Source organism: Bufo bufo, chromosome 2, assembly GCF_905171765.1.
Source record: "Bufo bufo chromosome 2, aBufBuf1.1, whole genome shotgun sequence".
NCBI classification, from domain to species: domain Eukaryota; kingdom Metazoa; phylum Chordata; class Amphibia; order Anura; family Bufonidae; genus Bufo; species Bufo bufo.
This window is the reverse complement of record NC_053390.1, coordinates 527,985,485-528,010,932: the sequence shown is the minus strand read 5'-3', so window position 1 is coordinate 528,010,932 and position 25,448 is coordinate 527,985,485. Positions and strand designations below refer to the sequence as shown.

Here is a 25,448-nt window from a genome sequence, read left to right as displayed (position 1 = left end):
CTTCTCAGCCAAGGATGCGGCTCTTTCTAATGCAGCCCGGCGGGCGTTATGGATGAAGGCCTGGTCCGGGGACAAGGCTTCCAAGGCTAAACTCTGCTCCATCCCCTTCTCAGGGGAATTTGTCTTCGGTCCCACTTTGGATAAAATCCTAGAGGGGGCATCAGACAAGAAAAAGGGGTTCCCAAAGGAGAAAGATTCTAAAAAGAAGCCCTTTCGTCAATTCCAGCCTCAGCAGAGATCCTACAGGGGGAAAGGGAAAACTGGCCGATGGAGCTATCCCAAAGGAGGGAGAGGAAGAGGCTTCATACTCAACCCCCAAAATAGACCAAACAAACAGCAGTGACGCCAGAGTGGGGGGGCGACTGATGGGTTTTCTATCTTCCTGGAAACAGGTAACTTCAAATCCCTGGGTTCTAAATATAATCTCTCAGGGCTACAAGATAGAATTCGCATCAGTCCCCCCAGGAAGATTCTGCATCTCACACCAGCGCAGATCAGAACTTCCAAAAATTTGGCAGGGCGTCCAAGACCTCTTGGACCTAGGGGTGATTCAAAGGGTCCCTATCCCAGAGGAAAGGAGAGGGTTTTATTCCAGCCTTTTTTTAATAAAAAAGCCAGACCAATCCTTTCGCACCATTATAAACTTAAAACCCCTAAACAAGTCCATTCTATACAGGAGGTTCAGGATGGAAACAATCCCATCCATAATTCCCCTGATCCTGAAGGGGGCGTTCATGACATCGATCGATTTAAAGGACGCCTACTACCACGTCCCCATTCATCATCTCTCTCAGAGGTATCTAAGATTTGCTATAAAGGGTCAAGACGGATCAATCCATCACTTTCAATATGTGGCCCTTCCCTTCGGTATCTCCTCGGCCCCCAGGGTCTTCACAAAAGTAGTTGTAGAGATGGTGGCCTATCTTCGTCAAGAGGGAATTACAATCATCCCATATCTCGACGACTTCCTGATTCTGGGCAAAACAGAGTCCGAGAACCTCCGAGCAACGCAAAGATTCTCGGAATTCCTAAACAATCTCGGCTGGATCATAAATCTAAAGAAATCCACCCTAATCCCATCCAGGAGAATAAGGTTCCTGGGTGTGGAGCTGGACTCATCCCTGTTAAGAACCTTCCTCCCTCAGGACAAGGCCACGACTCTAGTGGAAAAGATCCGAGCATTTCAGAGGTCTCGCAGTTGCTCCATCCGGAAGGCCATGAGTCTCCTGGGAAGCCTAACAGCCTGCATCCCTTCGGTTGCCTGGTGCCAAGGTCACACAAGGGTGATCCAGAGTTGGATCCTAGGCATCTGGGACGGGAAGCAGGTAAGTCTGGACAAGACTTTCCGGATCCCGCAGGCCGTAAAAACAGACCTAGACTGGTGGAAAGAAAGAGGAAGACTGCTTGGAGGCCTACAGTGGCAGAACCATCCGGCAGTTCAGGTTATCACGGACGCAAGCCTCGGAGGCTGGGGTGCAAAGATTGGAGATCATCTTCTACAGGGCTCCTGGCCAGCCGAGATACGAGTCAAATCCTCAAACTACAGAGAGCTGTATGCAGTCCTGGAGGCGTTAGTAAGGGGAGAGAGTTTTTTAAAAGGGCAACACCTAAGAGTAATGTCCGACAACACCACAACGGTGGCCTATCTGCGACATCAAGGAGGGACAAGGTCACGGCCTTTAGGTGCGTTAGCAAGAAGAATCTTCTCCTGGGCAGAAGAGAACGTCTTATCTCTCTCCGCCATCCACCTAAAGGGCTGCGAAAATACGATAGCAGATTTCCTGAGCAGGAGGACGATAGATCCAGGAGAATGGTCTCTGAACAGGGACATCTTCCGGAAGATCTCGGAAAGATGGGGCCGTCCGGAGGTTGACTTGTTCGCCTCCAGAAAGAATGCGCAGGTGGAATGCTTCTGCTCCCTAAACCGGGAAGACAGACCCTGGGCAATCGATGCCCTATCGATACACTGGAATTGGAACCTGGCCTACGCCTTCCCCCCAATACCTCTTCTTCCCAGGGTCATCCAGAAACTCCTAGGAGAACCAACTACTCTGATCTTAATAGCCCCTTTGTGGCCAAAGAGGAGTTGGTTCTCCACTCTAAAACAGCTATCGCTGGAGGATCCATGGGAAATCCCTTTCCAGAAAGATGTTCTAGTCCAGGGCCCTCTACTTCATCCAGACCCCGGGATATTCAAACTGTCAGTCTGGATTCTGAGAGCGAGACATTAAGAAACAGGGGTCTTTCAGAAAAAGTGATATCTACCCTAAGGGCCAGTAGGAAAAATGTGACGTCTGCCATCTACCTAAAGATCTGGAAGAGATACTGTTCCTGGTTAGGAGTGGAGCGCCCAGACACCTCCTCCCCTCCCATCAATAGGATCTTGGATTTTCTACAGTGCGGCTTGGAATTGGGCCTAAGACCTAGTACCCTGAAAGTCCAGGTTTCTGCTCTCAGCTCCTTTTATGACTGCAGCCTAGCTAGCCACAGATGGATCAGGAGGTTCTTTAGAGCGGTTTCAAGATTGAGACCCTCTCTGAAATCAAGGGCTCCTACTTGGGACCTTAACATAGTCCTAGAAGGCCTAACAAAACCTCCCTTCGTACCGTTATCAGAAATCTCTTTAAAACACCTTTCCCTAAAAACTGCCTTTTTTAATTGCTATCACCTCAGCAAGACGTATTGGAGAGATCCAGGCCCTTTCTTGTAGGGAACCCTACCTCCAGATCACCCAAGATCACATCCGTTTAACTCTCGATCCAGGTTTTCTCCCAAAAGTAGTCTCTCCCTTCCATCGGGAACAGGAGATCTTTCTACCTTCCATCCCCAGATCTGAATCTTCAGGGTCTAGTGTTAATTTACATCTCTTAGATGTCAGGGATACAGTGATCCAGTACCTGGATTATACCAGGGATTTTAGGGTTGATGGCAATCTCCTTGTTCAGTTTTCGGGGAAAAATAAGGGAAAGAAACTAGCTAGGTCTTCCATAGCCAGATGGATCAGATCCACCATTGAATATTGTTACAGGTTCCAGAATATACCCAGTCCTGATAATGTTAAGGCCCACTCTACTAGGGCCACTGCCTCCTCTTGGGCTGAGAAAGGAGGAGTCTCGCTTGACCAGATTTGCAAGGCTGCAACCTGGTCAAGCACCAATACCTTTGTAAAACATTACCGTCTTAATCTTCCGGATTCGAATGAAACTCTTTTCGGCCGGAGGGTTTTACAGGCGTTATCCCCACCCTTTTAGTTATCTGTTATGTCTCAAGGTGGGCCGTCATGGTGAATGAAATGGAAAAACCGCAATTAGACTTACCGGTAATTCCGTTTCCTTGAATCCACCATGACGGCCCATACTATTCCCCTTCCCAAAAAAAAAAAAAAAAAAAAAAAAAAAGGGGAGATATATGCTTACGAATATATCTTTTCATACTTACGTACTTTAGGATAGATAGGAGTTTAAGGGTATGGATTAATATCCTTTTACTTTTGTTCCACCTTTTCGGGTAATTGTAAAGCACTGAGGAGGTGGAGGGGTGGGGGGTTCTTAAACTCTCTATGTGTTCCTGCCCCTACAGAGGTCAAGGGTCAATCTCAAGGTGGGCCGTCATGGTGGATTCAAGGAAACGGAATTACCGGTAAGTCTAATTGCGTTTTTTTTTTTTTTTCTCCACCCCATTTGGATTTTTTTCCCCCTGCTTCCCACTACATCATATGCACCAGTAAATGGTGCCACTAGAAGGTACAGCTTGTCCCGCAAAAAAGAAGCCCTCATACCGCTGTGTAAATGGAAAATTAAAAAAGTTATGGCTTTGGGAAAACAGAGTAAAAAATAAAAATGAAAAAGTGGAAAATTGCCTAGTCATTAAAGAGTTAAATCATGTTTTTATGGTAAAAAAAAAAAAAAAAAATTATATATATATATATATAATAAAATAATATTTGATTTTTGTTTCATTTTCCATGTCATAATTTATATTGAAAAAAAAACTAAAATCCTGGAGTAATTGGCACTGGCCTCTAGGCTAATAATATCTTTAGACTTCCTGTTCTGTGCAGGTGACTCTTCAGTAGCAATCTCATTATGATTACTGAGAGAATTACAATGTCTGATATTACTTTTGTGTAGGTGATATTACAGCTTATCTATTCCCTCCTGACCTCTGCCCAGGTCACAGAGCATGCCTTGAAAAATCCCCATAGAAGGTAATGAGGTCACTTCCTGTCTGTTGTGTCTGTGACCCATATCTTGATATACTTCAGGCCTAGTGGCCATTGTGATTATTTTTTAGTTATTTTTATAAATATACATGGTGACATGGGGGAAAAAAAGACCCGGTATCGCTCAGAAAAGCTGAGAGCCATGTAGTATCACGTTCACATCTCCGCTTAGTTTTTCTATTCTTCTGATCCATCAGAAAAAAAGGGAACCTGTGCATCCATTTATGCACATTTGGCATCCGTTTAAGCCATTTCCATCTGAGATAAAATTATATATATATTTTTTTTTGACAGGGAAAAAAATACTGCAACCTGCGATCCTCTTATAGTCTATGTAACTCACTGCGATACCAAAATCAACTTATTAGAATTAACTTGAGACTGCCGCAGCGCAATGCAAGGAGGAGTCCTGTGCCACCTCCATGCTACTACTGCAAGCTTGTTTCTTGGTCTGGAGTAGTATGTCAGTGCAGCCTGCCATCTGCTCCATGATTAACCTCTTTAGCCATCTATACAGTTACATCATTGTGATCATGTGACACAGGAGCTGACTGACAGCTGGGATCGTCAATAAAGCCCCTCCTCAATGCAGATGCAGAGTTCTAATGCATTACCATGGCAGCCGGAGACCTGCCATGACTGTGTGCCTTTGTCAGTCTTAAGGCTCCTTCACATGGCTGTATGAAATGATCCGCACCCGTTCCGCAATTTTGCGGAAGGTCTGCAGATCCATTCATTTTTTATGGACCCTCAAAAGATGTGGACAGCACACCAGGTGCTGTCCGCATCCGTTATTCCGTACCGCGGCACCTCAGAAATGATAGAACATGTCCTATTCTTGTCCGCAAGAATAGGCTTTTTCTACTATGGTTGCGGCCATGTGCGGTCCGCAAATTGCAGAACCCACATGGCTGGTATCCGTGTTTTGCGGATCTGCAAAGCACTAAGGCTGTCTGAATGGGCCCTTACAGTGATGGACGATAATGCTTTTGTATACGAGGTATATCAATGCATTATAAAAGCAAGGTGATTATGTCCCCTAGTGGAGCTAAAAAAAAAAAATAATATTTAAAGATAAAAAGTTTATTAAATATTATTTTTTTTCCATTAAGTGCTTTTTGTAAAAATGATTAAAAAACAAACACACATACAGTTCAGTCCAGAAATATTCAGACATTGACATAATCTTTATGATTTGGGCTCTGCATGCCACCACATTGGATTTGAAATGAAACGACTGAGATGCAATGGAAGTGTAGACTTTCAGGTTTAATTCAAGGGAAAAAAAATATCCTGTGAAACGTTTAGGAATTGCAACCATATTTCTACAAAGTCTCCTCATTTTGGGGCTCAAAAGTAATCGGACAAACGAACATTACCATAAATAAAATGTTGATTTTTAATACTTTGTAGAGAATCCTTTGCAGGTAATGACTGCCTGAAGTCTGGAACCCATGGACATCACCAAACGCTGGGTTTCCTCCTTTGTGATGCTTTGCCAGGCATTTACTGGAGCGGTCTTCAGTTGTTGCTTGTTTGTGGGTTTTTCTGCCTTAACCCCTTAAGGACGCAGGGCGTACCGGTACGCCCTATTTCCCTAGTCCTTAAGGACTCAGGGCGTACCGGTAGGTCCTAACTTTAAATCGGGATTCCGGCGCCGCGGGGGTTAATCGCAACGGGATGCCGGCTGAAATCATTCAGCCGGCATCCTGTCACAACGCCGGGGGGGTCATGTGACCCCCACCGTATCGGCGATCGCCGCAAACCGCAGGTCAATTCAGACCTGCGGTTTGCTGTGCTTTCTGCAGTTTCTGATCCCCGCGGTCCCTGACCGCGGGCATCAGAAACTTTAGTGTCCCTAAAATATAGATTTTACAGTTGTGGGCGGTGCGGGAGGCGGGCGGTGCAGCAGGTGGGATCGCGATCCCCCGCCCGCCTCCTCTTGAAAATTCGTTGGTGTACAGTGGGTATACCAGGGTGTCAGCACATTGCTGACACCCTGGTATAAACGTCTGACATCTGTGCAGATGTCAGCCGTTTAAACCTTTCCATACCGCGGTCCGTACGGACCGCGGTATGGAAAAAATTAACAGTAAGAGGGAGCTCCCTCTCCCATCGGGGGGCTGCTGTGCCTTTGCAGCCCCCCGATAGAGAAGGAGAGAGCCCCCAGAGAGCCCCGTCCTTACCCTTCCCCGTCTGCGAAGTTCTGACCAGTACTGAGCAGACGGGGAAGGTTCCCATGGCAACAGGACGCCGTCTCAAACATCCTGCTGTCCATGGTGCTGAACAGATCTGTGCTAAAGGCAGAGATCTGTTCAGACAAAGTGTAAGTAAAATACAGTACAGTACACTATATATTGTACTGTATTATACAGACATCAGACCCATTGGATCTTCAAGAACCAAGTGGGTCTGGGTCCAAAAAAAAGTGAAAAAAAAGTAAAAATCAAAAAACACATTTATCACTGATTAAAAATGAAAAAAATAAAATTCCCTACACATGTTTGGTATCGCCGCGTCCGTAACGACCTGATCTATAAAACGGTCATGTTACTTTCCCCGCACGGTGAACGCCATAAAAAAATAAAAACTATTAGGAAATTTAAACTTTGTCCACCTTACTTCCCAAAAAAGGTAATAAAAGTGATCAAAAAAGTCGCATGTACGCCAAAATAGTACCAATCAAACCGTCATCTCATCCCGCAAAAATCGTACCCGACCCAAGATAATCGCCCAAAAACTGAAAAAACTATGGCTCATGAAATCATTGTGTAACTGAAATCATTGTGTAAAACTTAAATAAATTAAAAAAAGTATACATATTAGGTATTGCCGCGTCCGTATCGACCGGCTCTATAAAAATATCACATGACCTAACCCCTCAGGTGACCACCGTAAAAAAATAAAAATAAAAACGGTGTAAAAAAAGCAATTTTTTGTCATCTTACGTCACAAAAAGTGTAATAGCAAGCGATCAAAAAGTCATATGCACCCCATTCAAACCATCATCTCATCCTGCAAAAAATGAGACCCTACTTAAGATAATCGCCCAAAAACTGAAAAAACTATGGCTCTTAGACTATGGAGACACTAAAACATTTTTTTTGTTTTAAAAATGAAATCATTGTGTAAAACTTACATAAATAAAAAAAATTGTATACATATTAGTTATTGCCGCGTCCGTGACAACCTGCTCTATAAAATTACCACATGATCTAACCTGTCAGATGAATGTTGTAAATAACAAAAAAAAACATGCCAAAAAATCTATTTCTTGTTACCTTGTCGCACAAAAAAAGTGTAATATAGAGCAACCATAATTCATATGTACCCTAAACTAGTACCAACAAAACTGCCACCCTATCCCGTAGTTTCTAATTGGGGTCACTTTTTTGGAGTTTCTACTCTAGGGGTGCATCAGGGGGGCTGCAAATGGGACATGGTGTCAAAAAAACCAGTCCAGCAAAATCTGCCTTCCAAAAACCGTATGGCATTCCTTTCCTTCTGCGCCCTGCCGTGTGCCCGTACAGCGGTTTACGACCACATATTGGGTGTGTCTGTAAACTACAGAATCAGGGCCATAAATAATGAGTTTTGTTTGGCTGTTAACCCTTGCTTTGTTTTTTTTTTTTTTTTTTAATCAGATAATTTTTATTTGACATTTTTTGAAAATTACAAAAATACAAAGAAAGAAAATAGCTCGCACATTATACATGCATCAGTTGATAACAATAGTATAATAGTATTACATGATCGGCAAAGAGTTACTTCCATGAGTGTGTAATATGTCAACAGGCATATCATAAGATGCACCTAAGATCAAGTAATCTAGTTACACAGTATACCATGTACAAACCAGCATAGCCTTTGGTGTACAGTTGTGGCCAAAAGTTTTGAGAATTACATAAATATTGGAAATTGGAAAAGTTGCTGCTTAATATTTTATAATAGCAATTTGCATATACTCCAGAATGTTATGAAGAGTGATCAGATGAATTGCATAGTCCTTCTTTGCCATGAAAATTAACTTAATCCCAAAAAAAACTTTCCACTTCATTTCATTGCTGTCATTAAAGGACCTGCTGAGATCATTTCAGTAATCGTCTTGTTAACTCAGGTGAGAATGTTGACGAGCACAAGGCTGGAGATCATTATGTCAGGCTGATTGGGTTAAAATGGCAGACTTGACATATTAAAAGGAGGGTGATGCTTGAAATCATTGTTCTTCCATTGTTAACCATGGTGACCTGCAAAGAAACGCGTGCAGCCATCATTGCGTTGCATAAAAATGGCTTCACAGGCAAGGATATTGTGGCTACTAAGATTGTACCTCAATCAACAATTTATATTATCATCAAAAAGTTCAAGGAAAGAGGTTCAATTCTTGTTAAGAAGGCTTCAGGGCGTCCAAGAAAGTCCAGCAAGCGCCAGGATCGTCTCCTATAGAGGATTCAGCTGCAGGATCGGAGTGCCACCAGTGCAGAGCTTGCTCAGGAATGGCAGCAGGCAGGTGTGAGCGCATCTGCACGCACAGTGAGGCGAAGACTTTTGGAAGATGGCCTGGTGTCAAGAAGGGCAGAAAAGAAGCCACTTCTATCCAAAAAAAACATCAGGGACAGATTGATCTTCTGCAGAAAGTATAGTGAATGGACTGCTGAGGACTGGGGCAAAGTCATATTCTCAGATGAAGCCTCTTTCCGATTGTTTGGGGCATCTGGAAAAAGGCTTGTCCGGAGAAGAAAAGGTGAGCGCTACCATCAGACCTGTGTCATGCCAACAGTAAAGCATCCTGAGATCATTCATGTGTGGGGTTGCTTCTCATCCAAGGGAGTGTGCTCACTCACAATTTTGCCCAAAAACACAGCCATGAATAAAGAATGGTACCAAAACACCCTCCAACAGCAACTTCTTCCAACAATCGAACAACAGTTTGGTGAAGAACAATGCATTTTCCAGCACGATGGAGCACCGTGCCATAAGGCAAAAGTGATAACTAAGTGGCTCGGGGACCAAAACGTTGACATTTTGGGTCCAAGGCCTGGAAACTCCCCAGATCTTAATCTCATTGAGAACTTGTGGTCAATCCTCAAGAGGCGGGTGGACAAACAAAAACCCACTAATTCTGACAAACTCCAAGAAGTGATTATGAAAGAATGGGTTGCTATCAGTCAGGAATTGGCCCAGAAGTTGATTGAGAGCATGCCCAGTCGAATTGCAGTGGTCCTGAAAAAGAAGGGCCAACACTGCAAATACTGACTCTTTGCATAAATGTCATGTAATTGTCGATAAAAGCCTTTGAAACGTATGAAGTGCGTGTAATTATATTTCACTACATCACAGAAACAACTGAAACAAAGATCTAAAAGCAGTTTAGCAGCAAACTTTTTGAAAACTAATATTTGTGTCATTCTCAAAACTTTTGGCCACGACTGTACATCTCCTATCTGTTTAACATTCTTCTTCACACCCATCCTGTGTAGTGCTGAACACTTTCATACATTGTACGTCTATAGCTGATTAAGCTGAAGAACAAAAGAAATCAAGGACTGTGCCTCTACCTTCCCATAGTCCAACTAAGAAGAGAGGCTAATCCCACTTATCCCATATTTTGGTAAACTTCGTTACACATTGCCTTTTAACATATACACCTTTTTCTAGGCGTATTATATCTGACATCCTATTAAGGAATTCTCCCCTAGACGGTGGTTGAGATCTAAGCCAGAATCTGGCTATCAATTTCCTAGCCCGGAATAACAGACGCTGCACTCCCAAACAGTGATGGCGATTTTTGATGTCTAATATTCCTACTACACATGTTCTCGGACCAGACGGAACCGTGATATTAAATGCGTCTTTTATTAAGGCCAGAACTGAGGACCAGAAATTCCGGAGCTCTGCACAATCCCAGAACATGTGTATCAAGGAAGCAGGGCTCAAGCCACATCTAGGACAATCCGCATCCTCCCGAACACCTATCCGACATAAAAACTGGGGTGAGTGCTAGGATCATCTTCCACTGCTCTTCTGAAATCGGCCCAACCTCGCTTTCCTATTTAGATTTAACTGCTTAAACCTCTTGTTTAATTGACTTCACATATAAGTTCCTGTAGGTAGATGATATTAAACCGCTCGAGGAACTGTTAGTAAGAAGTTGCTGAAACAATGGGACCGTAGTACATTTCAATGATATAGAGCTAGCCTGTTTCTGAAAGGCATGCCGTAGTTGTAAAAATTGATAGAAGGCCGTATGTGGGAGACCAAATTCAGTTCTCAACTGCTCAAAGGACTTAAAAACATCAGCACTCTGTAGTTGACGTAGATACCTCACTCCTTTGCGCTCCCAGGGTGAAAAGCCATCTAATTGGAATAGTTCAGGAAGATGCGGATTCCTCCAGATAGGGGAAAACTGTGTAAATCCTTTTACTGATAACAGCGCCCGACATTTCTGCCAAACTTTGTATATCATGGAAAGTGTGGGATGCCCTGGCAGCTTACCAACAATTCCGCTATTTTCCAACAAGACCACCGGAGAGTCGTGACCGATAATGTGCGCCACTAATCTGGCTGAGGCAACGTCTCCAGGAGTCCTCCCCAATCCCCTCAACTGTTGCAACTGTGCTGAAATGTAATAGAGCCATGCATTCGGTACTGCTAGCCCTCCCTCCTCTTTAACTCTTTGCAGAGTGTCTAGTTTAATCTGTGCTTTTCTATGGCGCCAAATCAGATCCCTAAATAACCTATCAATTTTTATGAATATTCTACGAGGAATCCATACTGGGGAATTATGCAATAGATACATGAGCTTGGGCATGAGAATCATTTTAAGAAGATTGTTCCTCCCAATTTCAGATAACGGCAACTTGCACCAAGCCTTAATTTTATCCAACATTGTGATTAAGAGCGGCTCTATATTAAATTTAATATAGCTGTTAGGATTTGCTGTAACTATTATCCCCAAATACTTGACCTGATGCGCAATTTGCAACGGACTGGATCTGGGGACGAGATTCACAGCAGAATCATCTAACGGTAAGAGAATGGACTTGTCCCAGTTGATACGGAGCCCAGACCTATCGCCAAATTCCTGTATAAGTGCCATGACAGGACTTAAAGACTGTTCCACATTACCTAAGTAAATTAACATGTCATCAGCGTAAAGGGGCACTCTCTCCTCCCAAGACCCACATGGAAACCCTACAATCTTATCAGATGAGCGCAGCAGGCATGCCAGTGGCTCAATTGCAATAGCAAACAGGAGGGGGGATAGTGGACATCCCTGTCGGGTCCCTCTTCCCAATCTGAATGACTCCGATGTTCCCCCATTCGCCCGTATCCTAGCCGAGGGGCCGTTATATAACAATTGGACCCAGGAGATAAAGGTCCTCCCAAATCCCATGACTCGCAGCACCTCCCAAAGATAGCTCCATTCAACACTGTCAAAGGCTAACCCTTGCTTTGTAACTGGAAAAAAAATATTAAAATGAAAAATCTGCCAAAAAAGTGAAATTTTGAAATTGTATCTCTATTTTCCATTAAATCTTGTGCAACACCTAAAGGGTTAACAAAGTTTGTAAAATCAGTTTTGAATACCTTGAGGGGTGTAGTTTCTTAGATGGGGTCACTTTTATGGAGTTTCTACTCTAGGGGTGCATCAGGGGGGCTTCAAATGGGACATGGTGTCAAAAAACCAGTCCAGCAAAATCTGGCTTCCAAAAACCATACAGCGCACCTTTCCCTCTACGCCCTACTGTGTGCCCGTACAGTAGTTTACGGCCACATATGGGGTGTTTCTGTAAACGGCAGAGTCAGGGCAATAAAGATACAGTCTTGTTTGGCTGTAAACCCTTGCTTTGTTAGAGGAAAAAATGGGTTAAAATGGAAAATTAGGCAAAAAAATGAAATTCGCAAATTTCATCCCCATTTGCCAATAACTCTTGTGCAACACCCAAAGGGTTAACAAAGTTTGTAAAATCAGTTTTGAATACCTTGAGGGGTGTAGTTTATAGAATGGGGTCATTTTTGGGCGGTTTCTATTATGTAAGCCTCGCAAAGTGACTTCAGACCTGTAGTGGTCCCTAAAAATTGGGTTTCAAATTTCAAGATTTGCTTCTAAACTTCTACGCCTTGTAACATCCCCAAAAAATAAAATATCATTCCCAAAATGCTACAAACATGAAGTAGACATATGGGGAATGTAAAGTCATCACAATTTTTGGGGGTATTACTATGTATTACAGAAGTAGAGAAACAAACTTTGAAATTTGCAAATTTTTCAAAATTTTGGGTAAATATGGTATTTTTTTAATGCAAAAAAATTAACTTTTTTGACCCAATTTCATGAAGTACAATATGTCATGAAGTACAATATGTGACGAAAAAAACAATCTCAGAACGGCCTGAATAAGTCAATGCGTTTTAAAGTTATCAGCACTTAAAGTGATACTGGTCAGATTTGCAAAAAATGGCCAAGTCCTTAAGGTGAAATAGGGCTGAGTCCTTAAGGGGTTAAAGGGGTTCTGCACTTTCATTTAACTGATGATCTATCCTCTGGATAGATCATCAGCTTCTGATCGGCAGGGGTCCGACACCCGGGACCCCCGCCGATCAGCTGTTTGCGAAGGCAGCGGCGCTCCAGCAGCGCCGCGGCCTTCTCACTGTTTACCGCCGGTCCACTGACGTCACTACTAGTATCAACTAGCGTGGGCGCGGCTAAGCTCTATTCACTTGAATGGAGCTTAGCCGCGCCCACGCTAGTAGATACTAGTCGTGACTAGAGTTGTTGCGATACCAAATTTTTGATTCGGTTTCGATACCATGAAAAAGTATTGCGATACTCGATACCATTCGATACCACGCGAAAAAAATAAACAAAAAAAGCCACGTGCATTCCTCATTTTCAAAAATGGCGAATCGCGCAGTTTTTATTTTATTTTTTCTGTTCCGGCATTCACCACCTAGATTTTTTTTTTTATATTTTAATAGTTTGGACTTTTCTGACGTGGCGATGTAATATGTTTATTTATATATTTTATATGTGAAATTGGGAAAAGGGGGGTGATTTATACTTCATATTTTAGTGTTTTTTTTTCACTTTTTATTTAATAACTATTTCCCCCCTTAGGGGCTAGAACCTGGGATCTTTCATCCCTTTTCCTATTCACCCTGATAGATCTCTATCAGGGTGAATAGGACTCCACACTGTCCCTGCTGCTCTGTGCTTTGTGCACACAGCATCAGGGATGTTACCATGGCAACCAGGGCTTCTGTAACCGATCGGAGCCCCAGGCTTACACAGCTGGGGCTCCGATCAGAAGCTGCCACTGCACCACCAATGAGGGGGAGTGGAGAGGTCCCTGTGGCCACTGCCACCAATGATTTTAATACTGGAGGGTTGAGAGGGGCCGGCGCACTGTGCCACCAATGATTTTAATGGGATGGGGGGATTGAGGGGGGGGCACACTGCACCACCAATGATTTTACCCCTTTATACAGGAGGCGGGTACTAGCAGATCAGCGGCAGTTAACTGCCGCTGATCGCAGCTCCCTGTCAGGGGCAGGGTGCCGGCAATGCGATTCTGCTGCCGGCACCCGCCTCCTGTATGTGTTAAAGACTGACTACTGTATATGAGTCCAGACTTTCACTATTAGGCCACACAGAGCGGCGCCCAGCGATGTCTCAGCACTCACCATTTAGTCCTGGGCGCCGCTCCGTTCGCCCGCAGTGCCCCATTACTGTCTCCTCTCCTGCTCCACATGCTGCTGATTACTATCGGAGCGATGGGAGGAGACATCAGCTTCACTAGTGGGCGTTCCTTCTCCCTGGCTGTAGCGCTGTCCAATCGCAGCGCAGGGAAAAGGAACGCCCACTAGTGAAGCTGATGTCTCCTCCCATCGCTCCGATAGTAATCCTATCATTGGTGGCGCAGTGCGCCCGCCCCTCCTCCGCCCCTCTCTTCTCATTGCCGCCCCTCCTCCACCCCCTCTCTTCTCATTGCCGCCCCTCCTCCACCCCCTCTCTTCTCATTGCCGCCCCTCCTCCGCCCCTCTCTTCTCATTGCCGCCCCTCCTCCGCCCCTCTCTTCTCATTGGTGGCAGCGGCAGCAGCACAGGGGGAGGGAGGACAGCTTCCTTCTCCCCGTGCTGCTGAGAGAGAACATGAGCGCGCCGATAGCAGCGCGCTCATGTTCAGAGATACTAGACTGCGCAGAAGCGCAGCCCAGTATCGAAAAAACGGAAATCCCGGTATCGTATCGATACCGGGACAAAAGTATCGATTGGGTATCGAAATTTCGATACCCGCAACAACCCTAGTCGTGACGTCAGTGGGCCGGCGGTAAACGGTGAGAAGGCCGCGGCGCTGCTGGAGCGCCGCTGCCTTCTCAAACAGCTGATCAGCAGGTGTCCCAGGTGTCGGACCCCCGCCAATCAGAAGCTGATGATCTATCCAGAGGATAGATCATCAGTTAAATGAAAGTGCAGAACCCCTTTAAAGGATTGTCTCACCTCAGCAAATGGCATTTATCATGTAGAGAAAGTTAATACAAGGCAGTTACTAATGTATTGTGATTGTCGATATTGCCTCCTATGCTGGCTTGACTAATTTTTCCATCACATTATACATGGCTCGTTTCCAGGAGTTATGATGACCGATGCAATCCACCAGCGGTGGTTGTGCTTGCACACTAGAAAAAAGCACCAGCCTATGTGTGCCTCCGCGGTCTCAGCCACCAGAGAGGCCGACGTTTTTTCTTTAGTGTGCAAGCACAGCCACCACTGCTGGATTACAGGGTGGCCGTAACCATGGAAACAAGCAATGTATAAGGTGATGGGAAAAATGAATCCAGCCAGCAAAGGAAGTAATATGGACAAGCACAATACATTAGTAAGTGCCTTGTATTAACTTTACCTACATGATAAATGCCATTTACTGAATTGACCAAACCCATTTAAGTTTTATCTTAACCCTTTAAGCCCCGGGGTGAAATTGCAAAAAAAAAAAACAATTCCACCACAGTTTTACGTTTTTTTTATTATTTTTTTTATTTTTATTTTTTATTTACAATATTCGATGTACGATAAAACTGACCGGTTACTTTTATTCTACAGGTCAATACGAATCCGGCGATAAGATACCTTATATGTATAATTTTTATTGCGTTTTGATAGTGATAAAAAATTAAAAAGTGGGAAAAATCTGTTTTATTTTGTCGCCATATTTTGACCCCTATAACTTTTTTGTAATTATGTATACGGAGCTGTATGGGGGCTCATTTTGTTGCGGGGCGATCTGAACTTTTCATTGATACCATTTTGGGGTGTATGACTTTTTGATCACTTTTTTTATTGAATTTTTTTATTTTTTTTTGCAGAAAATGAAGCGACCAAAAGCCATTTGGACACTTTGTTCCGTTTTACTGGGGAATATATTTTTATACTATGGGCGTTTTCACACATTGCGACACCCAAGATGTGTATTTTTTTATTTTTTTTTGCTTTATTTTTTTGGGGAAAAGGGGGGTGACAGGAATATTTATTTATTTTTTTACACTTTTTTTATAGTTCCCACAGGGAACTATAACATGCAATCATTAGATTGCTATTATCATAGATTCCAATGCACTAGCATTGGAGTCTATGAGAAAATTGCTTGTTTCCTATGGAGCCCTATTATAGGCAAGGGCTCCATTGGAAATACTATGCAGCAGCCTCTTGTCATTCACAAAGACAGGGGCTGCTGCATACACACTCTGGCTCCTCCGATAGCCACACGGGGGAGCGGGAGCACCACCGAAAGTGTGCGCTTTTGGTTTTCAGCGCGCTCAGATGCCGTGGTCAGGATTGATCACGGCATCTGAGGGGTTAAATGTCCGCGATCGGCATTACTGCCGGTTGCGGACATGAGCCGCGGGGGTCTGCTATAAGATGGTGCCCGCAGCGCTCAGGAGCAGGCACCATCTTTAAAGATCCGGCCAGCACAGTACTATTACGGCTCTGGTCGGGAAGGGATTAAGCAAGTAAAATACATGCTTGATCGGGTTGAGATCTGGTGATTGACTCGGCCATTGCAGAATATTCCACTTCTTTGCATTAAAAAACTCCTGGGTTGCTTTCGCAGTATATTTGGGGTCATTGTCCATCTGTACGATGACGTTCCGTCCAATCAACCTTGCTGTATTTGGTTGAATCTGAACAGGAAGTATATCCCTGTACACTTCAGAATTCATCCAGCTGCTTTTATCTTCAGTCACATCATTAATAAACAATAGTGACCCAGTGCCATTGGAAGCCATGCATGCCCATGCCATCACACTGCCTCCACCATGTTTTACAGAGGATGCGGTGTGCATTGGATCATGAGCCGTTCCAAGCCTTCTCCATACTTTCTTCTTCTGATCATTCTGGTACAGGTTGATCTTGGTTTCATCTATCCAAAGAATGCTGTTCCAGAACTGGGCTGGCTTCTTTAGGTGTTTTTTTTTTTTTTGGCAAAGTCTAATCTGGCTTTTCTATATCTGAGGCTGATTAACCCTTTAAGGACCTCTGCCATCAAATGTGACCACGGCATCTGTGCAGTCCAGAAGCGGAAGTCGTGGACTTCCGCTCCGGTAACAGCGTTCCCCGACAGAGATCGGGGAACCTGTTACCTTGCGCTAATAGGCTGAAGCCTCAAGCAGGCTTCAGAGCCTATTAGATGACTATACCAATGCAGGCCACTAGGTGGCAGCATTGTATTGGTATAGTGCAAATGACGTGTTCAATGATGTCTATATAGACATCAATAAACACAAAAGGCAATCTAATGATTGCCAGTTATTGTCACCCAAGGTGACTTAAAAATAGGAAGAAAAAATAATGTTTTTACAAATATTAAAAAATTAAATAAAAGTTCAAATCACCCCCCTTTCCTTAGAAAAAAAAATACTTAAACAATAAAAAAATAAACATCATGGGCATCAATGTGTGCGAAAATGCCCATGCAATTAAAATATAACCATATTAATGGCAACCGCTTCCTACTACATGGTATGCAACCATAAAAGGTACCATTAGAAAGTACAACTTGTCACGCAAAAAATAAGCCGTCATAAGGCTATGTGAATGGAAAAATATAAAAGTTTGGACTATGAGAAGGCGGGCAGTAAAAAACGAAAACGCAAAAATGGAAAATCCCAGGGTCCTTAACGGGGATAATGGTTTGCACTTTGTTGTGAACTCTCTGTATTTGATCTCATGAAGTCTTCTCCATGTGGTGGACTTAGATACCGATACACCAACAGTACTTTCTGGAGAGTGTTCCTCATTTGGGTGGATGTTGTAGAGGGGTTTTTCTTCACCATGGAAAAGATTCTTCAATCATCCACCACTACTGTCTTCAGTCGATGTCCATGAACTTACCAGCGCAATCTTTGTTTACCAAACTATTGATTTGGCCACTCCTCCTAAGGGTCCATTCTAGGGTTGTTGCGGGTATCGAAATTTCAATACCCAATTGATACTTTTGTCCCGGTATCGATACGATACCGGGATTTCAATTTTTTCTATACTGGGCTGCGCTGCTGCGCAGTCTAGTATCTCTGAACATGAGCGCACTGCTGTCGACGCACTCATGTTCCCTCAGCAGCACAGGGGAGAAGGAAGCGGTCTCTCCCTCCCCCGGTGCTGCTGCCGCTGCCACCAATGAACGCAGGAAGGGCGGGCGCACTGCGCCACCAATGATAGGACTTTTCCTACACAGAGCGGCGCCCAGCGATGTCCCCGGACTTACTATTATTCCTGGGCGCCGCTCCGTTCGCCCACTGTGCCCCATTACTGTCTCCTCTCTTGCTCCATATGCTAATTACTATCGGAGCAATGGGGAGGAGACATCAGCTTCTCTAGTGGGCGTTCCTTCTCCCTGCGCTGCGATTGGACAGCGCTACAGCCAGGGAGAAGGAACGCCCACTAGAGAAGCTGATGTCTCCTCCCCATTGCTCCGATAGTAATTGGCATATGGAGAATGAGAGGAGACAGTAATGGGGCACAGCGGGCGAACGGAACAGCGCCCAGGAATAATAGTAAGTGCTGGGACATCGCTGGGCGCCGATCTGTGTAGCCGAATACTTAAAGACTACTTTATATGGGTCCAGACTTTAACGTATAATACAGGAGGCGGGTGCCGGCAGCAGATTCGCATTGCTGGCACCCTGCCCCAGACAGGGAGCTGTGATGGACCCTAACATTTCCGCTATCTCTCTGATGGATTTCTTCTTTTTCCTGCTTAATTGATGATGGCTTAACGAGGGAACAGTGCATGCAGCCCATGAAATAGCTTTTGAAATAATTGTCCAATTATCTTCGGTCCCTTGAAAAAGAGGCAGCTACTGTCCAGTATTTCTGGACGTAACTGTATATATAATAAAAATAATGGTATTTAAACCTACATCAGTGGAAAAATAAGTAAGTTATGTCTGTCAATGTAGCAACCAAAAATATTACTTTTTTGCATGAGACATGCTATTATAATGCAAAAGTAGTATAAAACTATATATTTGGTATTGCTGTACTTGTTTCGATACCATAAAAAAGTATTGCTATACTAAATACCATTCGAAAAAATATAAAACACCAAAAAAGCTGCGTGCATTTTATGGAACGTCCGGCCCATAATCGAACAGTCCTATCCTAATTTTTGGGGGGGCAAGGTGACAAAACAAAATTGCGAATCGCATGGTTTTTATTTTTTAAATATTTTTATTGTTTTGGACAGATATGGTGATATGTAATATGTTTATTATATCTGTAAAATTGGGAAAGGGGGCTATTTATACTTTAATATTTTGGTGTTTTTTTTTTTTTACTTTTTTATTTATTAACTATTTCCCCTTAGGAGCTAGAACCTGGGATATTTTAATCCCTTGTCCTATTCACCCTGACAGAGCTCTATCAGGGTGAATAGGACTTCACACTCTCCCTGCTGCCCTGTGCATAGTACACACAGCAGCAGGGAGATTACCATGGCAGTAATCAGTAAAAGTTATTGCTCTTGGAATGCTGTGACAAAATTAACTATATTATTTGCATGACATGCTATTATTGCAAAAAGTAGTAAACTAAAAAAAAAACTATGTATATATTATACCATTGTAATCACACAGATCCTTAGAATAAATGGAATATGTTATGCCACACAAAAGCTACACAAAGGCCCAGGTTTACTCATCCTAAAGATGGCGTAAATTTGGACAGGCTGCTTAGACCTGCAACAGATTTAGGCCTCATGCACACAAACGTATTTTGTTTCCGTGTCTGTTCCATTTTTTTGGCGGATAGGATGCACACCCATTCATTTCAATGGGTCCTCAAAAAAAGTATGTCCGTTCCGTAGCTCCGCCCAAAAAATATAACATGTCCTATTCTTGTCTGTTTTAGGCATTGTTACAACCACTCTCCACTCATTGCATCTAGCAACTCTCAGTACACAGATCTAGTACGGTAGACCATGACTATCTCTTGAGATGAGTGAATCAAAGTTGACGAAGTGGAATTCGATCCGAATTTCAGTTTTATTTAGTTTTTAAATAATTGTCTTTTTATTAAAGCTTTCTTTTGAAGTGAAAAACGGCAATGAATAATGACATTTCTGTGTAAGAGTCAACATGGTAAACACGTATATCTTAACTAATTTCAGGTTTTATTCAATTCGCACCGAATCCGAATTTCCTCACGCTTCGTGGCCATTTTTGGCTTGTATTAGTGGGAAAAAAAGGGCTTATTAGCCATTGTGTGGTGAAGTGCTAAAATTACAGCCCTTTTTGTCGTCATGTATTAGTGGAAAAAAGAAAAATATATTTGCCATTCGGTGGTGCAGTTATATGTTCTAAAACCTTTTTTTGCATGTATTAGTGGGAAAAGGGCTTATTAGCTGTTGTGTGCTGCGCTCACGTTTCACTGCCATGGCTGCTGGAGAGGGGTGGGGTGGCAGGAACAGTACCAGCTCCATCAGCCTGAGTATACTAGAGTCGCTCATGAGCAGTTTTCTTCACCCGCATAGTGAAGAAACTACTCACCAGCAGCTAGACGTAGAGCAGAACCTGAACCAGCATGTGGTGGCATATTTGGAGTGCACCCTGCCAGCCGTCATTGAAGATCCGCTGAACTACTGGGTAGCCAAACTGGATTTGTGGCCTCAACTGGCCGAGTTTGCCCTGGAAAAGCTGTCCTGTCCAGCCAGCAGTGTGGCATCAGAGCGGGTGTTTAGTGCCATAGTTACCCCAAGAAGAACTCGCCTGTCCACCCAAAATGTGGAGAGACCGACCTTTGTCAAGATGAATCGGGCATGGATCAGCCAGGATTTCCACCCACCAATGCCTGATGCATCAGACTAGATCATCCTTGGTGCCACACCAACACTTTGACAAAAGAGACCGGTTTCTTCTGGCTACCTGCCTCAGCTACTATTCTGATGCTGCCACCCGCCTGATGCCACATATCTGATGCCAAGCGCTCTTTCTTTCACCCACCATCTTCAGCTGGTACTCTTATTGCCACCCACCTCCCCACTCTGTCACCGGGTCACTCTAGTCTCCTGATGCTGCTGCCACCTCCAAACTATGTCACCTTGCCACTCTGGTTGTCACGTTGGGGAGTAGGGGAAACCCCCCACTAGGCCTGGATACCAGGATAAGGGAAGCAGGTCACCTCCTAACGCCACCCTAATCCAATCCCTGACCTCCTAACTGTATGAGCCAGCCTCGATGGTAGGGGGGGCTCATTTCCCGGACCTGGGCCCTTCTGACCCTAATGATCTCTGAAATAGGAGACAGGAATAAGAGACGACTGGTTCATCCACGACATGGATGAACCGGAGTCTCCCACAGGCCTAGCAACAAAGGGAGGGAAAGCCAGTGAGCTAAAACCAGATTGGCAGGTAAGCACCCAGCGCAAACACACACTGGAACAACAGCACTTACCTGCCACAACAACTAGAGATGTGAACGAACTGGAACCCATGCAAACGGACTGCAGTCCGAACACCATCCCAGACTCACTACATACTGACACACATAGGAACCAGCACTCCAGCAACAGCTCACTGACTTGACTTTTGGTTCCCCCTCCGGGGAACCCTGAGAACCCCTTCCAGAGGTACAACACACAGGGAAACGCCTTGCATTCATGCTGGACAAACAACACCAAAAGACCAGACATGAAACAACAACAAGACGTACACCACACCCTGAACATAATCCCACACCAAACATCAACACAGATAAGGTAGGGAACACAGAGGATACAAAAGGAATGACAAACTATGTTCAACAAGGTGGCCCTTAAGCTGGACAGATGGAAAGGTCCAGGATGGCAGCATAACTCCACCAGAAGTTGAAGTCAACTAAAACCTCAGGCTCCAAACACCAGTACTATAAGAGCCAAGAGGCCACACCTAGCTCCACCTTGCTCACACCTTAACCCCATACACACCAGAAATGGGAAGGGAACCAGACTTAAAGGGAATGTGTCCAAACATGCTACAAACTACACGTTGCCACCAGCAACAAGCATGCACGGCTAAAGTGTCACGGTCCACTACCACGAGACCATGACACAGCTGTGACAGTTGTCTCCTAATCCTGCTGCCACCTCCACACTATGTCACCTTGCCACTCTGTGGCCTTCTGATGCTGCTATTGCCACCTCCGCACTGTCATTGTGCCACCCTGTGGCCTCCTCCTGATGCTGCTGCCACCTGCACACGCTGTCATTGTGCCTCTCTGTGGCCTCCTGATGCTGCTTCCACCTCCAGACCCTGTCATTGGGCCACTCTGTGGTCTCATGCTGCTTCCACCTCACCACTAGGTCATAGGGCCACTCTGTGGCCTCCTCATGCTGCTGCCACCTCCACACTCTGTAGTTGGCCACTCTGTGGTCTCTTGATGCTGCTGCCACCTTCACACTCTGTAATTTGGCCACTCTGTGGTCTCTTGATGCTGCTGCCACCTCCGCACTATGTCACCTTGCTACTCTGTGGTCTCCTCATGCTGCTGCCACCTCCACACGCTGTCATTGTGCCACTCTGTGGCCTCCTCATGTTGCTGCCACCTCTACATTGTTATTATGCCACTCTGTGATCTCCTCATGCTGCTTCCACCTCACCACTATGTCATAGGTCCACTCTGTGGACTTGTCATGCTGTTCCCACCCTCCCCACTTCATGACTGGGTCACTATTTTGCCTTTCGGCCTGGATCACATCATCATTTATTTGACCTTTCTTCTGATCTGTCAGAAGGAAGGAAAAATGAGACGCACAACGGGTCTTGTCTGTGTAACAGCTGTAAGGCCTGTATGGTCCTATCAGAATTGGCTTTTGATTTGGACAAAAGCAGGAGTGGGTACAAAACACAGAAGACATGCAAAAATTCCATTCACGTGTCATCTGTTTTGGATCCACTCCTGTTTTTTTGGGCAATAGCAATACTGATGGATTATTGAGCAAATGCTGACAGAGTGAAGGCCTATGCTCCACAGACAGGATCTGTTTTTTGTGGGTTATTATTCTGACTGATCAGAGGAAAGGCAAATTATTCAGTGACGTCAACACAAACTTACTGCTGACACCGTCTCCACTATGTCCGGGGGGCTCTACTTGTATAAGAGTTTAATAGAACAGGTTCTGTAGACATCTATGTGGAATCAGCTGACGACGTAAAAGGAGTGCGCTTCTTCTTGACGCTAACATCGACCTGTAAGGCTGAGTTTACACTTATTTGGTCAGTTTTGGCCCCGTGACTGCTAAAATAAGTGAAGTGTGCAGTGATTCTAAGAGTGACGCCTGTCATCTGCATGTCATACGAACTCACAGTATTATTTCACTACCAAAGCAGACTCCATATGTGTGTAACTGCAAGGTGTTCTACACCACTATAAAGGCTCTCTGCAGCCAGGAAATAGCAGTTTTTAACACGATTCGCTACGAATAAATTCAGATGGATCCGAATCTTTTTGAAAAATTTGGCGAACCGGCCGAATCGAATTTTTGAGAAATTCGCTCATCTCTAATTATCTCTTTAGAACCTGTACTTCATGACTGTGCTAGTTCAGTGTCCATTATTGTGTTTTCCACTGCATTCCATGTTTTTATTGCTTTAGTGACTGATGCTGAGCATTTCATAGAGGTTAGTACAGCACACACAGTGTCGTACCTGGCGTATGGAGTGAGCTGTGTCTGCAGTACAGAGTTCAGTATTTGGCTGCTGTGCTGCTAGGAGTGGATCCGCCTGCTGCACTTTCCGGGTTAACCCCTGTAGTCCCAGATGATGGTGCTGTTTGCGTGCCATCTGCAGCTGGGTGTCACCGCGTCGGGCATGACAGTGAGCCGAACGTCGTCCTTTAGAAGGTTATAGAGGTGTGTATAAATGAAGGACTGTGGATTAAAGGCACAAGCTATCCTCCCTTCTTCCTTACGAGAGTGGGTGAGTCATTATGCCACCTCTGCCAGCTGTTGATAATGCCGTTTATCTCCAGAATAAAAGAATAAACATTTTTGTAAATATAATGATCGGATTTTGCTTTATATTCCAGTAATTCATTTCTCTACCTTATATGTGTCTGTGGACAATGATGAGCTTGTATTGATCATTTCTTTGTGTTCATACGTCTCTGTAATCAGAGCGTTGTGCTGAAATAGCAACATCTGTGATAGTGTTTTTTTTTTGTTTTTGTCTTGTGATCAATCATGATGTCCCTTGTGTATTCTTCAGTATTGATTTTTAGAGTATTTTTGTGTCTCTTCTAAAAGCACAGCTCACAAAGAACCAATTGCTTAAAGGGATTGTCCAGCCTTTAAGTGATGATGGCCTATTCTCAGGTTAGGCCATCATTAGCTGATTGGTGAGGGTGCAGTGTACAAGACCCCACCAATCAGCTGTTCGGGTGTAGTGCCTGTGTCGGAACTACACTGCACCGTCAACATTGCAGTGGATAGTGCTCGACACTGCAGTGCAGCCCACTACAATGTTGACAGTGCTCTGTAGCTCCAGCGCTGACCATGGTATCTGGGGAGGGGTTAAATGATCAGACCAATCCTGGTCACATGCTGTGTATAGAGTGGACTCAGCCTCTGAGCCTACTTCAGATGTGAAGAGTTTAGGGGTCCGACACCCCCGCCTCTGTGACTACCGTGACAGCTTACAGTTTTTCCTAGACCAGTGACAATACGTTCATCGGTCACGTGGCCCAGGTGCAGCTCAGCCCTATAAGAAGTAAATGAGGCTGAGCTGTGATACCAGGCACAGCCGCTATACAATGTATGGTGCTTTGCTTGGTAAGGATAGTGAAGGCCGCAGCACTCACAGGAGTACAGATGCCTTCTCAAACAGCTGATCAGTGGGGTTTGTATCAGTGGTTTGGAGACAGCACACCAAGGACAGCATATAGCTTTGAATTCAATCTTTATTTTACCAGTGGTGCAATCTCATAATAACATTTATTGCTTATTGCAACGTTTCGGGCCCAATTCGGTGCCCTTTTCAAGCGGAGAGGCCAGTCATATAATTTCCACGACTCCTTGGGTGGAAGGAATCTGTAAGGGGACGTGCACCCACAAAAGCCGCTTGACAAGACGTGTGCTGAGGTCTCGTAGTAATTAGAAGCTGATCAGTGGGGGGTGCAAGTGCGGATGCGGTGCGATTTTTCACGCACGGTTGCTAGGTGACGATTGGGATGGGGACCCGATCATTATTATTTCCCCTTTATAACATGGTTATAAGGGAAAATAATAGCATTCTGAATACAGAATGCATAGTAAAATAGGGCTGGAGGGGTTAAAAAAATAAAATTCTACACTACAACTAACCCAAACCTGAACTTCTGTGAAGAAGTTTTTTATCACACGCGTGCAAAACACATTGCACCCGCGCGATAAAAACTGAACATCGGAACGCAATCGCAGTCAAAACTGACTGCAATTGAGTACCTACTGGCGCGGGTTTGCCGCACTGCACCGGGACGCATCCAGACACGCTCGTCTGCAAGGGGCCTAAAGGTCATGTTCAAACGGTATTTTCTGCACTGAAAAAAAACAAACCTTTTTTGAATTTGGATTTGATGAGGTTTTTCATTCCTGCCCATTTTCAACAGGAATTCTGAACACGGAATCCCCATCAAGAATGGACGGGACATTTTATTTTTTCCCCCGCTTTGCAGTTTATAAAACCTCTAGCAAGAATGCATGCGTTTTTTGCACAGAA

General features: G+C 44.4%; 1 protein-coding gene across 11 annotated transcripts in view; it reads left to right on the top strand.

Moving 5' to 3' along the window:
- Positions 1-25,448, top strand: part of RUFY3 (RUN and FYVE domain containing 3) — a 117,952-nt gene that overhangs the window by 14,281 nt on the left and 78,223 nt on the right. Inside the window, exon 1 of one of the 11 annotated variants that reach the window (XR_005776308.1) lies at positions 23,522-23,605. The exons of 9 other annotated variants lie outside the window; for them this stretch is intronic. The gene's annotated coding sequence lies outside the window, so the exon portion shown is untranslated. Of the gene's footprint in view, positions 1-23,521; positions 23,673-25,448 lie in introns of those variants that run through there. One more of the 11 variants, XR_005776307.1, reaches the window with a different exon arrangement.